We start from the raw sequence: 17,981 nt of genomic DNA, 5'->3' as shown, positions 1-17,981 counted from the left end.
CTTTGAAGGTCCATACAATGCCAGTGAATGGTGACCAAAATGTTTAAGCCCCAAAAAGCACATAAAGGCATCATATAAGTAATCCATAAGACTCCAGTGGTTAAATCCATGATTTCTGAATCGATATGACAGGTGTGGATGGTAAATATAATAGCATTTAAGTCTTTTTTCTTTTTTTTTTTTTTACAATAAATCTCCACTTTAACTTTCACTTCCACACTCTTCTTCTTTAGTTTTTTGGTGATTCACATTCTTCATGCATATCGCCACTTACTGGTTGGGGCTGGCTAAAGGAGGAGACTTATAGTAAAAAAGGACCTGAATATTAATCTGTTTCTCACCCACACCTATTACATCGCTTCAGAAGACATGGATTTAACCACTGGAGTCACATGGATGACTTTTATGCTGCCTTTATGTGCTTTTTGGAGCTTCAAAGTTCAGGTAGTAACAGCATAGAATGGCTAATATTACCACAAAGAATAACCAGAAGACAGCATGCTAGTGCAAAGGAGAATTAATCAGAGACGAGAAAAGGTCAGGAGATTTGGGATACTCAAGCTTGAAATGATGTTTCCTCCCAAAGTTAGATGTGTGCTCACACTCACAGCAATATATGTTTCTATATGGATGAAGATCTCAGTTTTATGCCAGAATTGTCAGCACTATTTCCTATATAATTTGTGGGTTAGGAGAAATGACATAAGAAATGTCCATTCTTTCTTGCTTTCTTTCTTTTTTTTTTTTTTTTTGGTCAATTTATTTTTCTCCATACACTTTTAGAATGTTGACATTTAATATGAATTAACACAACAAATGCACATGGTGTAAAACATTAATATAAATGTTAATGGATGGACATGTAAACTTAAAAACTTTTTATCTAAACAGATTCTTATACTAAAATAGCTTATGAATCAAATGCACCCTGACATTCTCTGGGGTGCAATTAATTGTCATGAGCTGAAATGATGCATATTTTTTGCTTTCACTGTTTGCTTTCGCTATTTCTGGAAAGTCAACGAATCATTATTAAGAAGGTAATTACAGCAGTCTAAAAATGACAAGCATTATAACAGCTTACTTTATGACTCACACCTCACCATGACCCAAAGCATTCAAACTGACATTTTGTCATTGTTCATATTTCTGTTTTGTAACCCAGACAGCAAATAATATAATGCAATTTTTTAAAGACAAGCAAAAATTCACCAAATTTGAGTGAAATTTTTAATTTTTAATTATATAAACAAACAGGCTCATGACAATTAGTCAATATACCATAACATTCTGCTTTTACCCACAAACTTTAAGCCATGTTGCCATGCTGTTCTTTAGAGTGACCAATGAAGTAAAATTCTTGTGTAAAATGAATGGAAGGCTACGTCAAGATTTTAGGTTAGAATTTAATCAGTAGGCTATAATCAGCATGTACAGGTCTTGTAAATGGTCATCATTTCCTTTAAGATCCTTCTAAGAATTTTTAAGCACATTTTTAAATTCACTAGTTCATTTTAAATGGTCCAGTGTAACAACTGAATTTTTAAATGCATGTATCTATTTCAATTACTATGAATTTAAAACAGTTGCATGCATCGTAATTATGTGACCAATAAGATGGCTTTAATGTGTTTTTTTTTTTTTTTTTTTTTTAAATCATTATTATGTCTGTCAGTGTCTGCACATTCCTTCGCTTGGTGTGTGCCTCTTTTTAGTGAATGCGGTTGCTAATATTAAGCTCTATTCTCCGTTATTGGTGCGCTGCGTGTTAAGTATTTAATTGATAAATGGTGTTTATAAAGAGGACGTTGTGTTTGTTATCTTCCCTGTAAACTATTTAGTGCTACTCTTGCATTGCGTTTTCAAGAGAAGCAGCAGAATCAACTCTGCAGCTTTGTTCTCTCTCTCTCCTGGTTAGTTGCACGTTTGCTTTTTATTCTTGCGCCTACCCAACAGTAGCCTACTAATATTAATCTGTATATATTGTTAGGTTGAAGTGTGTTGATGTGGTGAGCTTAGTGTATGGTAAAGGCATTTCTCACTGAAGGTAAGACATTACCTAGCTGCTGTTTCTTCATACCTGTTTCTTTACATCAGTTCCTGCGTGCTGTTTCATCAGAGTCGCTTCATTATTTGTTTTGCCAAACTTTTTGCACTACATATGTCTTTTTTTCTGCATTGTACAGTGCAAAACACTAAATTAAAGACACTGGGGAAAAAAATACTTCATTATAAATAACACAATAATAAGTGTGTACTGTATGTTGTAACAGAAATGAAAACCCGACAGATACACATACAAAAAATATTTTATCATGAATGCTTGCCAAATAAGATTGATCTCTAATGAGTTGGGCTATTGACACGGGGTCACTGGCCCCCTAGGCACCCTCTAGATCTGCCCCTGGAGTGTGCAGCCCCAGTTCTCAAATATTTTTATTTTATGGAAAAAAGTAGCTAGAATATTTTTTCAAAAAATCACATTTTGCAGTACATAGAAGAAATAAGGTCATTTTAAATGACATTAGGGCAGGTCAGTTATGACAGAACATACATTTCAGGGTGAACTATTCCTTTAAATTTGTCAGATAATGAGCTAAGACAGCATGGCATACAGATTCTGCATAATAACTTTCCAACTTTTCTAGCACTTTCAAAAACTCAAAAGTTTTAATTTTGGTTTATGTTCCATTATGTTTATTTGATAAGGCTCAGTAGCTAGCAAGTCACAGCTGTTGGATCTGAAAACAATGAGTAGAACGCATAAGATATAGGCTTTAATAATCAACTCAAGCACAATTCAAATGCTTTCTGTCAATTTCCCTCTGTGCACATTGGACCAGAAAAGACATAGGCTATGAAAGTCTAGCTGCAGGTGACCCATAAACATCTTGTATCACATGAATTGGTAACATATCCCTTTTACAATTACCGTAACCCAAAAAACATCTGTCCATCAAGATGACACTGCATGGGGAAGATTTCCTCTGAAACGCTCATATAATTGATAGATAAAGTTAAGGTATATTCTTGGAATTTCAAAAACTGCAGCATATGTTCTCATCAAAGAAATAAAAAGGGTGAGGAGAAGCCGGACTGGATAGCAGCCTCGATAGGCAGTCAGCGGAGACAAAACAGGGCCCAAGGCAAACCCCTACAGTGAGAGTAATTATTTATTTTTTTTAATTAATTGCTCTAGATTACACTTATCTGATCCACTTAAAAAGCTTTTGTTTCCTTCTGTTTTGAAAAGTAAGGCCTGTTTTACAATGCGGCACTGCAGTGTATGGCGTGCCGCTGACAGTGTTTCAGCTGTGTAACAAAACTGCAACTCTACAGAAAATGCTTGGTTGCCACATTGAGTATTTCCTTTGATAACGGCCATAAATTATGAAATGGTTATCGGGAGTGAGCAACTGAAAACTATTACAAGCTTGATCATCATGTAATCTAATTTAAATGAGGAAGGGCATCACATTTGCATCCAAATTATATTTAATCTGCACAAAATGGAACCCAAACCCCAAAGTGTAGTTGTAAACTGCTAAAATACATTTTGTATGGATTTACATGATTAGATATTAATCAGGTAACTGCAGTACATTGTTCATAATTTATTGATTCCCCCTAATTCTTCTTTTTAAAATGTATTTTATTTATTTTTAATTCTAAATCAGCCTACCGCTATATGTTAGACCATGCCTTCTCATGACGAAGAATTATGCAAGTATTTAGTTATATAGCATTATGAAATGCTATGTCTACATCATATCCAGTCACAACTAGTGACCTTCAAAAAAAAAAAAAAAAAAAAAAAAAAAAAAATACATAAATAAATAAATCCTCATCTAAATAAGAATATTTTACACCAAAAACAGTGAGTAGAGCACACACACAACATCATATCAGTTCTAATATTTTGGTGTTCTAATATTCATTAAGTAAGTTTTCTTAACGGACAGATAGGCAGCAGCTAGTTAGACTGGGGAAACTCACATCTGGGACCCTTACTATTAGCAATGGTGCTCTTCAGGGATGCATTCTCTCTCCACTGCTCTTCTCCCTGTACACGAATGACTGCACTGCAAAAGACCCCACTGTCAAGCTCCTGAAGTTTGCAGACATTTGCAGACGACACCACGGTCATCGGCCTCATCCGTGTTGATGACGAGTTTACATACAGATGGGAAGTTGATCAGCTGGCTGTCTGGTGCGGTCACAACAACCTTGAATTGAACATACTCAAAACATGTTCAGTTGTCCCCCCCCCCAACAGCACTGTGGCAGCAGGGGAGTCATTCAGGTTCCTGGGCTCTACCATCTCTCAGGACCTGAAGTGGGACACCCACATACACTCCATTGTGAAAAAGGATCAGCAGAGGTTGTACTTCCTTCACCAGCTGAGGAAGTTCAACCTGCAACAGGAGCTGCTGTTCCACTTGGCCGTCATTGAGTCTGTCCTGTGTACACCTATAACTGTCTGGTTTGGTTCAGCCACCAAATCAGACAGAAGGAAACTACAAAAGACAGTCAGGACTGCTGAGAGGATTATTGGTGCCACCCCTGCCCACCCTCCAAGACCTGTACATCTCCAGAGTGAGGAAATGTGCAGGTAGAATCACTTTGGACCCCACACACCTTGCCCACTCCCTCTTTGAACTGTTACCTTCTGGCTGGCACTACAGAGTACTGAGCGCCAGGACATCCAGGCACAAGAACAGTTTTTACCCTCAGGCCATTTTTCTCATGAACAATTCAACTGCCTCAGGACTCCCCCATGGTGCAAAAATGTAAATACATATCTCATGTGTCTCACTGTAATTTTCTGTGTGCACTTGTTTCTCCTATCACCAAAAATAATTCCTTGTGTATGTGAGAACAGTTGGCAATAAAGCTCATTCTGATTCTGATTAAATGCACCATTATGTCAAAATAGTAGCCTATGAATTATCCTAAACAGAATGCATGTGACATCAAATACACAAGAGTTAGGTCAGAGGTAATCCAAAAGTAATCCAAAAATAATGATATTAGATTACCCGAAAAATCTAATCTAAGAGATTACTTCACTGATTGCAATTCTGAAGTAATCTTCCCAGCACTGTTTACAGATTAGAAATTGTGTGTGTGCCTGTCACCACGTGTGCAACTTGATTCCAGCTCAACAGAATGTTTTTTCTTTTTTCTTTTTTTTTTAACTGGGTATCTAGTTTGCAATAAAAATATCCAGTATTTTATGTTGCTTCATAAAAGTTTCTATTGCAAAAGATTGGCGGCTCCAGGGCTGGGCTACCGGGGCTTAAGCCACGAATGTTTTCCATAAAGCCCCGAATGTTTTGATCATCTTTTTGTAGTGATGTCATAAGTACTAGTGCTTGGATATCAAGTTGATATGAAAACATATTAAATTTTATTATTTTAACATTACATTTTAAAGTTAAATAAAGGGTAATATACTCTATATAAATGAATGATTCTTGTCTTTCTATGGTATTGACAACACCAAATACAGACTCAATTCAGTACCCACGAGATTCAGTCTTGTCAGCAGCAGCTTTCCAGCTCTCATGTAACCTTTGTGTGCGAATGCAAGAAGAGAGCTTGAGGCACGCAACTACGTCTTGGAAACTGTGTTGAGCTGGTCCATCCAGATGCAATAAGTACCAAATATTTAGATATATAACCCTGAAAACAAGGAGTAATATATACAGATGTATTCGAGGAATTTGCTAACTTTAAAGTCAAGAGCCAGAACATTTGCGTGTTTAGCAAAACTCTTTATTAAGACAAAATGCAATAAACATAGCAAACGTTAGGCGATCTAGCTATTATTTTTTATCTCTAGTACCAATTTAGCTTGTTTACAACCTGCATTCTTGTAAATTAACTTAAGCACTCGACGAATCAATGAAAACTGTATACAGCCATACACAATGTGTGTAAAACTATGGAAATTGGAATTATAAGTATAGATGTTAAAAGCATGCAATTTCTGATCTTCGAGTGTATCTAAGACTGAGACAAAAGTTAGTGAGACTTTTTTAGTTTACTATATATGACACATCATAGATGTATTCAGGTTTTTATTATAAAGTGTATTATATTCTGATATTTCATCAAAGGATGGCCCCATATTCACAGAGGTCTGGGCTAAGCCCCGAATTTCCACTGACCGTAGTACTGCCCTTGATGTCAATAAACAGGTTTTTAGTGGATTTTCACAGTATTTTCTGATGCATTTTCAGTGCACTATGACAAAACCTAATGCAGCTTACGTGTGCAGTGTGAATGCACCAAAATAAATACAGTGGATATTTTTTTATCATTTATTAATAAAAATAAATAAATAAAAAAAAATCATAAAAACGTACATAATCAAATATTAAAATCGTTATGTACAAAGGAGTTAATATGGTCAGTATCACAAATTTGCTTATTTGATTAGTGGCCTAAAAATGTTGCAGAATTTTAAAATGATCTTCTTCATTTTTATGTTATAATTGTTTTATGTTGTTGTTTTAAAATGTAAAAAATCCTACAAAATTTTGATTAATTTCCAAGTTTGCATGAAAAAAAAAAAAAAAATGTAAATGTGGTCTCAGACCTTTGGACCCCACTATACAGGACATTCACACTTTTGGGTATGAAATATGGGGGCTTCAGACAGGGGTAGTCAGAAGGTGCATAAAAAGGGAAATATTGGTGATTGACGAGGCAGAGTGACTCCATTGGCATGCGAGGCAGGCAGAGGGATGACCAGGGTGCTTGTGTGGCCATGCAGAGCCTGTGAGTCTCAGGCTCTCCCTACACTTTGAATGCTGAGCTGAATGTCAAGCAGAGACTCTTGGGGTTTGCTTCTGCATCTCATTAAGAGCTCACAGAGAGAATGAGAGAGGGAGACGACCAGCTGTGCCAGATAAGTAATCAACACAACCACTTGTTGGGCTAAAAAACAAGTTGATCTATTATTTGTAAGGCGAGACTGCAGGCATTGCTGGTATTGGAAATCGCTGTAGAATTACATGTTATGCTAACAAGTAAAAAATAACAAATGTGGTTTGTCTGTTTCACAGAAGCTATGCTTTAGGTTCCCTATCTGTCACTCACTCGACGTTGTGTCGATGTAGTGACACTAGTGGTCACTCTTGGGAGCCCCAAACACCTCTGCTTTTTTTAAAAAAGGCCAATGAGAATTGGCAAGTAGAATTTGCATGCCACTCCCCTGGACATACGGGTATAAAAGGAGCTGGTATGTAACCACTCATTCAGATTTTCTCTTCGGAGATGAGCGGTTCTATTCATTGAAGCTGAATTCATCTGCGAAGTTCATTCACCTCATCTGCTGTATTCTATGGCGCATTTCTCCCCCTCTGTACCAATGGAGTGCAGAGAACGCCCCTGGGCGCTTCGGCAGAAACAACAAAAAAAGAGTATATTTTCTTTCTAAAAGAGTGGCACACACGGAATGTCTTTTTAAAGATGCCTTTTCGTCTGTGTGTTATTCCTGGTTGAGGTAAATATCTCTCCGCTTCTGATGGCCACGATCGCTGTCTTTCGTGTCTGGGCGCTGCCCACGCGGAGACATCGTTCATGGATGGGTCTTGTCCTCACTGCGAGAACATGACCATGGCAACGTTGCGGCTTGCAATTGTAAGAAAGCAAGTCACCGCAGCGGCTCCCTGCCTCGGTCCTTCTACCTACGGGTATGAGGCCGTGCCAGTTAGCACAGGGGGTGATTTGGGGACCTCAATGGGACCACCTCCGCCGGGTATCCCCCCACGGACCTCCCATTCCCCAGCCCGCTCGCTTGCTCCGGTCAGGCACTCGGACGAGATCGCCGGCTTGTCTCAGGGAGAGTTCGACATCTAGTTTGGAGCCCGGGAAGAAGACAAGTTATCGAGCGCAGCATCGGAGAGCGGGCATGTCCAGTTGGACGCAGAGGCTTCGACTGGGCTTCCTCCTTCGGGATTGGTCACCCAGTCCCAGGCCGATGCAGAAATGACGGACATGCTTTCCCGGGCAGCCATGAGCGTCGGGCTAGAGTGGAACCCTCCGCTCTCCCCTGAACCCTCGCGGCTCGACGATTGGTTCCTGGGCTCGGGTTCCGCTCACGGCCATGCCCCGCCCCAGTTCCTTACTTCCCAGAAGTGCATGAGGAGTTGACAAGATCTTGGGAGGCACCTTTTACTGCCCGGTCCCAGTCTTTCTGCTCCCCCGCTCTTGCTACCCTCAGTGGAGGGGGTATTCGGTGATCCCCCAGGTGGATAAGGCGCTCGAGGTGCACCTGTGTCCGCAGAGCACCGCCACCTGGCGTGGACGCCAAAAACTCCCATCCAGGGCCTGTAGGTTTACGTCGTCCCTGACGGCTAGAGCCTACGGTGCCGCTGGACAAGCTGCCTCCGCCCTGCACGCCATGGCTCTCCTGCAAGAACACCAAGCCAAGGCGCTAAAAGAACTGCACGTGGGTAGTTCTGACCCGGGATTGATGCAGGAACTGCGCTTGGCGACCGACCTCGCTCTCCAGGTGACGAAGGTCACAGCGTGGTCTCGCGGGCAGGCGATGTCCACCCTGGTGGTCCAGGTGCACCACCTTTGGCTCAAATTGGTTGAGATGCACAAGGCTGACAAGGCACGGTTCATTGATGCCCCCATCTCCCAGGTTGGCCTATTCGGCGACACTGTCGAGGATTTAGCCCAGCAGTTCTCGGCAGTGAAGCAGCAGACGGAGGCCATACATCACATCCTGCCCCAGCATGGCTCAAGACCCCACACCCCGTCTGTTCGTCACCAAGGGCATCCTCCTACAACTACAACACTGGCTCCGCCGCAGCCCGCCCCCGTGGCCCGGCCCCAGCGTGGAGCCCAGCGCAGGAAGCAGATGCCACCCGTCTCACAGCCAACCACCAAGAACCCGAGGAAGGCTTCGAAGCACCCCTGAGATGTGCGACCCAGGGGCAAGGAGACCTGCTTCTCCAGAGCAGACCCAGCTGTGGCACAAACACGCCCACACGGGGTTGAGTCCGGTGGACTACGGGGATGAGATTTCTCCTCCCTCCTCCTCGGCCAATCTTATGGTGGGCGGCAGGAGCCAAGGTAAGTGCTTCGATGTTCTGGACTCAGCACGGCCACGGGACTTGAATCCCCTCGACGTGGCACCTCGAGCTCCGCCCCACCCGCCGGTACATCCAACGTGATCATTCCCTTGGTCCCCTCGCCCCGGAGTCTGGACACGTGGCTCGCGCTTTCCAACCCGTCGCGGTGGCTGACCCGGACCGTCCGACTCGGCTACGTGATTCAGTTCGCCAGGCGCCCGCCCAGGTTCAGCGGTGTCCGCTTCACCTCGGTGAAGGGGGATAACGCCGCTACCTTGCATGCGGAGATCGCTACCCTTCTGCGCAAGGGCGCGATAGAGCCTGTCCCTCCAGCCGAGATGAAGAAAGAATTATACAGCCCTTACTTCATCGTACCGAACAAAGGTGGTGGGTTGCGACCAATCCTGCACCTGCGAGTACTGAACCGGGCTTTGCACAGACTCCCGTTCAAGATGCTGATGCTAAAACGTATTCTAGCGAGCGTCCGGCATCAAGATTGGTTTGCGGCGGTAGACCTGAAGGACGCGTACTTTCACGTCTTGGTCTTACCTCAGTTTGCCTTCGAAGTCCAGGCATACCAGTACAAGGTCCTCCCTTTCGGCCTGTCCCTATCCCCTCGCATCTTCACGAAGGTCGCAGAGGCTGCCCTTGCCCCGCAAAGGGAAGTGGGCATCCGCATCCTCAACTATCTCGACGACTGGCTAATCCTAGCTCACTCTCGAGAGTTGCTGTGCGCACACAGGGACCTCGTGCTCCGGCACCTCAGCTGAAGGCATTCAGTCGGAGAGCAGTGGTTCCACTGAAACTTTTTCAGAGGCTCCTGGGGCATATGGCATCCTCAGCAGCGGCCACACCGCTCAGGTTGATGCATATGAGACCGCTTCGGCACTGGCTTCAGACTCAAGTCCCGAGATGGGCATGGTGCCGCTAGGACACATCGCGTGGCCATCACGCCGATCTGTCGCCGCCTATTCAGCCCTTGGACCGACCTTGCATTTCTATGGGCAGGGGTTCCCCTAGAGCAGGTCTCCAGGCACGTCGTGGTTACAACAGATGCCTCCAAGATGGGCTGGGGTGCCGTATGCAACAGGCACACAGCCGCCGGCTCCTGGACTGGCCCGCGGCTGCGTTGGCACATCAACTGCCTAGAGTTGTTGTCAGTACTGCTCGCCCTGCGGAGGTTTCGGCTGTTGATCCAGGGCAAGCACATGTTGGTCCAGACGGACAACACAGAGACGGTAGCATACATCAGCCGTCAAGGCGGTCTACGCTCCCGTTGCATGTCACAACTCGCCCGCCGTCTCCTCCTCTGGAGTCAGCAACACTTCAAGTCGCTGCGAGCCATTCACATCCCAGGCGACCTCAACACTGCAGCGGATGTGCTGTCACATCAGGTTACCCTCAGGGGAGAGTGGAGACTCCACCCTCAGGTTGTCCAGCTGATTTGGATTATATTCGGTCGAGCACAGGTAGACATGTGTCAGGGAGGACAAGGAGCAGGTCATCCTAGTAGCACCCTACTGGCCCACCCAGACGTGGTTCTCGGATCTCACGCTCCTCGTGATAGCCCCCCCCGGTGAATTCCCCTGAGGAAGGACCTTCTTTCTCAGGGACGGGGCACCATCTGTCACCCACGACCAGACCTCTGGAATCTCCATGTCTGGCCCCTGGACGGGATATGGAAGACCTAAGTGGCCTACCACCCGCGGTGGTAGACACGATCACTCAGGCTAGGGCTCCCTCTATGAGGCGCCTGTATGCCTTGAAGTGGCGTCTGTTCGCTAAGTGTTGTTCTTCCCGACGTGAAGACCCCCAGAGATGTGCAGTTGGATCAGTGCTTTCCTTCCTGCAGGAGAGGCTGGAGGGGCGGCTGTCCCCCTCGACCCTGAAGGTGTATATAGCCGCTATTTCAGCGCATCACGATGCAGTAGGTGGTAAGTATTTGGGGAAGCATGACTTGATCATCAGGTTCCTGAGAGGTGCTAGGAGGTCCCAGACCGTGGGACCTCTCCGTAGTCATTCGGGGTCTACAGGGAGCGTCCTTTGAGCCCTTGGAGTCAGCTGAGCTTAAGGCAATCTCTTTGAAGACTGCCCTCCTGACTGCGCTCACTTCCGTCAAAAGGGTAGGGGACCTGCAGGTGTTCCCTGTTAGTGAATCATGCCTGGAGTTCGGTCCGGGTTACTCTCACGTGATCCTGAGACCCTGACCCGGCTATGTGCCAAGGTTACCATGACTCCTTTTAGGGATCAGGTGGTGAACCTGCAAGCACTGCCCCAGGAGGAGGCAGACCCAGCCTTGGCGTTGCTGTGTCCGGTGTGAGCTTTACGCATCTATTTGGTTCGTATGCAGAGCCTTAGAAGCTCTGAGCAGCTCTTTGTTTGCTTTTGTGGACAGCAGAAAGGAAGCACTGTCTCCAAACAGAGGATCGCCCACTGGGTCATCAACGCCATCACGATGGCATATCAGGCTCAGGACGTGCCACCCCTTGCGGGGTTACGAGCCTACTCCTCCAGGAGTGTGGCGGCCTCCTGGGCCCTGGCCAGTGGCGTCTCTTTGGCAGAAATCTGCAGAGCAGCGGGCTAGGCAACACCCAAAACCTTTGCGATGTTCTACAATCTCCGGGTTGAGCTGGTCTCGACCCATGTATTGGCAGGCATGAGCAGGTAAGTTCCGGGACAACTGGCCAGGTGTACCGCTTGCGCATAGCGCCTTTCCCCTCCCTTGAGGTGAAGACGTGCACTCTTGTCTCCCAGTCGTGTTCACAGACTGTGATCCCTGGATGACTTTCCTCCTTAGCCCTCTGGCAGCTGAGTTTGCAGAGAAACTCCCTGACCGGCCCAGTATGCACACTAATGAGCCCCTGTACTGAGGTAGGTGCTCCACATGTGCTGGTTCCCCGAAGGCATGTGATATATTCCGCAAAATTGTTTCTCTGACAGCAAACTGCATCTTCCCCTCTGCCCCCGGTCGCCATGCTCTGTAGAAACTTCTCCCCCTTTAGGTATGATCTACCATGGGACCTCTCCACATGACATACTTCCGACAAGACTCGGTAAGACCATGTGACATATTCCACTCAAAATACCCCCCCCCCCTCTTTTTGGGTGGGGCATGGTCTCCGCGGTGTCTTCCCCTTGGGAGGGACACCCCCCAGTGCAGACACTTATGGCTCCCAGTCAGTTAACAAATTCCACTCTTTTTGGGGAGAAAAGAGAGGGAAAAGAGGCTAGCCTTTCCCTATAGTTGGGCAGTTGACTTGTTCCTGATGGACCGTTCGATGCTCATAAGATCATTGGGGGAGGTTACGTGACGGCCTGGTGCACTGGCTACGAGGCACACAGCTGTCTGCCCATCACACACCGCCAGTTCACGCAACACAGTTCAGCTAGTTGTGGCGTTTCGTATAGGGACCCCTAGTGTCATTACATCGACACAACGTCGAGTGAGTGACAGATAGGGAACATCCTGGTTACTTTCGTAACCTCCGTTCCCTGATGGAGGAACGAGATGTTGTGCCCTCTTGCCACAATGCTGAACTACCCACTGAAATGGTCAGGACCTGGTCTCGGCTCCTCAGCACAAAACCTGAATGAGCGGTTGCATACCAGCTCCTTTTATACCCGTATGTCCGGGGGATTGGCATACAAATTCCACTCGCCAATTCTCATTGGCCTTTTTTAAAAAAAGCAGAGGTGTTTGGGGCTCCCAAGAGTGACCCCTAGTGTCACTACATCGACACAACATCTCATTCCCTCCATCAGGGAACGGAGGTTACGAAAGTAACCAGGACGACTTGTTCTTGTTACAAAATAATAGTTGTGGTAAGCTTTGGTTACAATGATTAAAATAGAAACAAAAATAGAAAGATAAAGCTGGTAAAGCATGGCACAAGCAATGCCAAGGCCACAAGTTTGATTCACAGGAAACATACAGTATATATTTAAAACCCCACATGTTTATTATTAGTAGATTTGTGTTGTTATAGCTCAACAAATTATTTAATTAATAGATTCTCATTTTGATGCAAATATCTATTTTTGTATCTATTTATGCCTGTGTTATTTGCTTCACATACTGTTTATTAGGAAATCAGCTGAGGTTAAATGTATTCGTCATATCAGGGAAAATCTTGGCATATTAGTCAAATCAATAATGTGTACATTTGTAATTAATTGTTTTGTTGTAAAATTGTGTTGAACTAATGAAATTTCACTGTTGTGAGATGGTGTTGAAACTGTTTGCAATACACTCAGTTCCTATTCCTGTCAATCCAATTCAACATCCTGTGGGATGTGGACAATTCAATTTAAATTTTAACAAAAAATTTTGCCTGTACTTGGTTATTGGGGTTTATACAAACTCCATTCTGCCTCAATATAAACATAAGCACCAGCCCAGAAACACTAAAGTGCATGATTTCCCCGTTTGAAGTGTGGAAAAAACATGTATTATTATTAGAAATTATGGATGCTATTTCTGTCTCAGGGATGCTCCCATGAGCTCCAGACAGCCTGTGCTTGTCTTTGCATGTGTGTTAAGCTTAAAGCACATCTGTCACTCTGCCTCTCTCCTGACTGTGCACTCTGTAGCCTTTCTACTTCATTTAGAGGCCCTTCCTACACTCTGTGATTTGCTGTCACACCAAACACATAAGTCTTCTTGCTTGTTTATTTTCTGACAGCCAGGCAGCAGCCATTATCTTCACATTCATACTTTCCACCATTTATAAGTATGCCCCACTCTCAGCCGAAATAAAAGTGGCCATGAAAAGGTAACAGAAATGGGCTCCTCCATAAAGAATGTAAAATTGGTTTAATAGATCAAGTGGTATGTGTGTGTGTGTGCTCTCTGCACTTGTTAGAATCCAAATGTCCAACTTGAATCTTCCTTGGTGACAATCCAGCATCATTGAGTCATCAACACAGAACCGAGCCGATGGCTATTTATTTGATTGGGATCAATATCCCTCCAGCCACTGCGCTTATTTTCTTGTCGACCATGGAGCTTACCAAATGGTAGTCTGATAAACAGCTATCAGGTTTGTAAAACTGCTGCCTCTGCAGTCTATTTAGATGAACAGTTACCTTGCAAAGAGCTTTCTATTCTGAACTGACTCTGCTAAACTTCATCATAAGATGATTGGTTGATACTTGACCAAACTCCACAAACAGGAGTTTTTGCAGTGTTCAAAACGCTATAGCAGAAATTGCTGTCACACTAAATTTAAACTTTAAACTGAAAATTGTCATCCTATACCTTCCGTCATTATACTGCATATTTATTAATGAGACTGTCAGGGGCAAATAATAATGCCCCCGACCTGTACGTGAATTTTATTATAAGGAATGTTATCTGAGCAATTCAAGTTTGATGCACCATCTTGATGCAGTAGGGGGCAGTCAGCACTCCAGCTGTACAGAGAACGTGCCTCACCAAATCAACAAGCAGGCAGACGCCCATTGCACATAGGAGCCACGGTTTGTTCCTGGTAGGCAGCAGATACCCTAACCCCACCCCCATCTTAATCCTAACCATATGGAGCTTGTAAGGCAGTGTAGCCTGCCAGGAACAACGGATGGCACCTTTCTCCCATCACGCAGGCAGCCCAGACTTTCACAGACGCACTTTTGTGCTCAAAGACAGCTGGACAAAGATGGGATCTGGAGACAAGCTTTTTTTAATTTCAAACTATGTTTAATTTGGTACATCTTCCTAAAACCACAGTGCTTCAGAGGTGCTGAAAACTAGGGAGACACGACAAAACCAAAGTGAGCATTACATTCCAAAATTGTCTGTCTTCAATGATATGTTCACAATGATATGATATGTACCATCTTCCTATGTTCAATGATATGGAAATAATAATAATAAAAAATAAATAAATAAATAAAAAGAAAAAAAAAACATTTCGCTTTTAAATCAACTTTTTGTATTGTTTAAATGCTTTACTTGTCTGTTGCCACAACATACTGTACATATGTAAATGATGTATTGTGATGAAAATGATATGTATTTGAATTGTCAGAATTAAAATATATGTTATATAATTATATTTTTTTAAATATTTATTCATTCCAACAATCACGCCACAGTCGAAATCACTGAGATCGCATTTTTTCCCCATTCTGATGGTTGATGTGAACATTACCTGAAGCTCCTTACTCATATCTATATGATTTTATGCATTGCACTGCTGCCACACGATTGGCTGATTAGATAATCACATGAATAAGTTGGTGGTGTACCTAATAAAGTGGTCAGTATATATTCCAGGAAAGTGTATATTTTACGTTTTGTGACTGGTCAACGTTTCTTTTAAGTTTTTGTACCATTTGTAATCACTTTTTTGCCTTCATTTGTTCATTTTATATGGCAATGTGACAAATTCATTTTTAAAAGTACACATATTTCATGTAGTCTCAAAATTAATACAGTATAAGGTCATAAAAGCAATGCACAATAATTATAAATAAATTTGCAAAGTGCTTTTCTTTTTTCTTATTATGTATAGCTTGTCACATCACAGGACATGTCAGTTTTCCTAAAGCATTTCATGCCAATACCCATGTTAACAGAAACCACTTCACTGTAAAACTTAGAACTGCTAAAAAGTGCTTTTCTCTTTGGTCATTTCTTTTTTCGACAAGGGCACCGAGTGTGCCAAGCAGGACTGCTAAAGGTGCCCCCTCAGAAAACAAGCACATGATGCCTCTGGTGACAGCTGTGTGCCTTCTTAATTAGAGAAATCTGAGTTCACAGTCATTGCCAGCACTGGGGCCTATCTCCGGAATTAGACAATACTTCAGAAATCACCCGGAGCAAGTGAGAAGCTTTTGAAATGGATGCTGTTCTAATTTTGTTCCAAAAGTGCCTGGTAAAAAAAAAAAGAAAAAAAAAAGCAGAAATTGAGTTCTGTAAAGGCACAAATGTTTTTGAATATGTGCGGAATGGCTGGTAATATTGTCATAATAAGGCATGGTTCTGCTCCATAACAGGATTAGGCACTGAAAAGTAAGAACACAGCATTTTCCTATAGGTACAAAGTCAGGGCATTGACAGAAAGTTAATTCACTTGATTTCTTGGACCGCACATCCTTTATCTCCAAAGCTCCTGGTTTGATGGCCTCCTTTTTTAATTTAATTACCCGGAGGGGACAGAGCTCTACAAACACGGTGACCGGTGGCAGAGGGGACTCTACCCAAGGTGAGACATGGGTCTACTGACAGGGAGACCGTACCATGGAAGATTACGTCATATGGGGTTACCGACAGGGAACCAACGTATATGGAGCACCTATCCCAGTACAGGGGCTGACCTGAACAGGGCATACTGACACAAGTACTGGGCCTGGTTTCGAATTCCTCCACCGAATTTGCTGGGGGAGGAATCCAGGGTTCACAGATCCCGGGAACTCACGTGGATGAAAGAGTGCATGTCTTCCCCTCAGAAGGGGAAAGGCACTTGTGTGCCAGCGGTACACCCGGCCAGCTGTCCGCATCTTTACCTGTTTGTACCTACCAACAGAGATGATAAAATCTCACAAAGGTATTGGGTGTCGCCCAGCCTGCTGCGCATACTTGCGCAGACTCCAGGGCCAGCTGTGCGCCAGTGCATCCGTGCCAAGGGGGACCTCAGACAGGGAATACCACAGCGGGCAGTGGGAGGATTCCCGGGATGCAAACAGGTCTACCTGTGCCTCGACGAATCGACTCCAAATCAGCCGGACCACCTGGGGTGGAGCCTCCACTCTCCCCTGAGCTTCACCTGCCATGACAGCACGTCCGCTGTGCGATTGAGTTTGCTGGGGATATGAATGGTCTGCAGTGACTTGAGGAGAGATGACCAGCCTGGGAAATGGGGGCGTCAAGGAAGCGAACCTTGTCGGCATCCCTCATCTCAACCAGGTTGAGCCAAAGGTGTTGCTCCAGGACCACCAACGTGGACATCACCTGCCCGAGAGCCTGTGCTGTGACCTTCATCGCCCCTAGGGCAAGGTTGATCGCCAAGCACAGCTTCTGCATTACTCCCGGGTCAGAACCACCCTCGTGCTGCTCTTTCAATTCCTTGGCCTGGTGGACCTGCAGGAGTGCGGAGGTGGCCCACCCTGCAGCACTGTAAGCCTTCACTGTCAGAGACGACGTAGTCTTACAGGCCTTGGATGGGAGCCTAGGACGGTTCCGCCAGGTGGCGGCGCTCGGTGGGCACAAGTGCACCGCAATTGCTTGCTGCACCTGGTGAACGTCCGTGTAGCCCCTGGCCACCCTGCCGTCGAGGGTGGTGAGAGCAGCAGAGCTCGAAAGCCTGGTCCGGGCAGTGAAAGGTGCCCAACACGACTTTGCGAGTTCTTCATGCACCTCCAGCAAGAAAGGCACCGGGGCGGCGGTGCTCTGACCCTAGGAACCAATCATCAAGCTGCGAGGGTTCAGGGCAGGGTGGAGGGTTCCACTCTAGCCTGACGCTCGTGGTAGCCTGGGCAAGCATGGCCGTCAGCTCGGAGTCAGCCTCAGGGCTGGGTCTGCCTCCTCCTGGGGCAGCGCTCGCAGGTTCACCACCTGGTCCCTAAAAGGGGTCGTGGGAACCTTGGGCACATAGCCCGGTTGGGGTCTCAAGATCATGTGAGAGTAGCCTGGACCGAGAAAGAAGGTCCTTCCTCAGGGGAATTCTCCAGGAGGGGCTGTCGCGAGGAGCGTGAGGTCTGAGAACCACGTCTGGGTGGGCCAGTAGGGTGCTACCAGGATGAACTACTCCTCATCCTCCCTGACTTTGCACAGAGTCTGTGAAAGTAGGCTCACTGGGGGAAATGCATATTTGCGTAGGCCAGGAGACCAGCTGTGTGCCAGCGCGTCTATGCCAAGAGGTGCCTCGGTCAGGGCGTACCAGAGCGGGC

General features: G+C 45.1%; 1 protein-coding gene across 3 annotated transcripts in view; it reads left to right on the top strand.

The window, feature by feature from the left end:
• The window catches only part of LOC127431062 (delta-sarcoglycan-like), a 355,719-nt gene that overhangs the window by 106,714 nt on the left and 231,024 nt on the right, over positions 1-17,981 (top strand). The window lies entirely within an intron of this gene.

The sequence above is a fragment of the Myxocyprinus asiaticus genome, chromosome 40, assembly GCF_019703515.2.
Source record: "Myxocyprinus asiaticus isolate MX2 ecotype Aquarium Trade chromosome 40, UBuf_Myxa_2, whole genome shotgun sequence".
In the NCBI taxonomy this organism is placed as follows: Eukaryota; Metazoa; Chordata; class Actinopteri; order Cypriniformes; family Catostomidae; genus Myxocyprinus; species Myxocyprinus asiaticus.
This window is presented reverse-complemented; position numbering and strand designations above follow the sequence as displayed.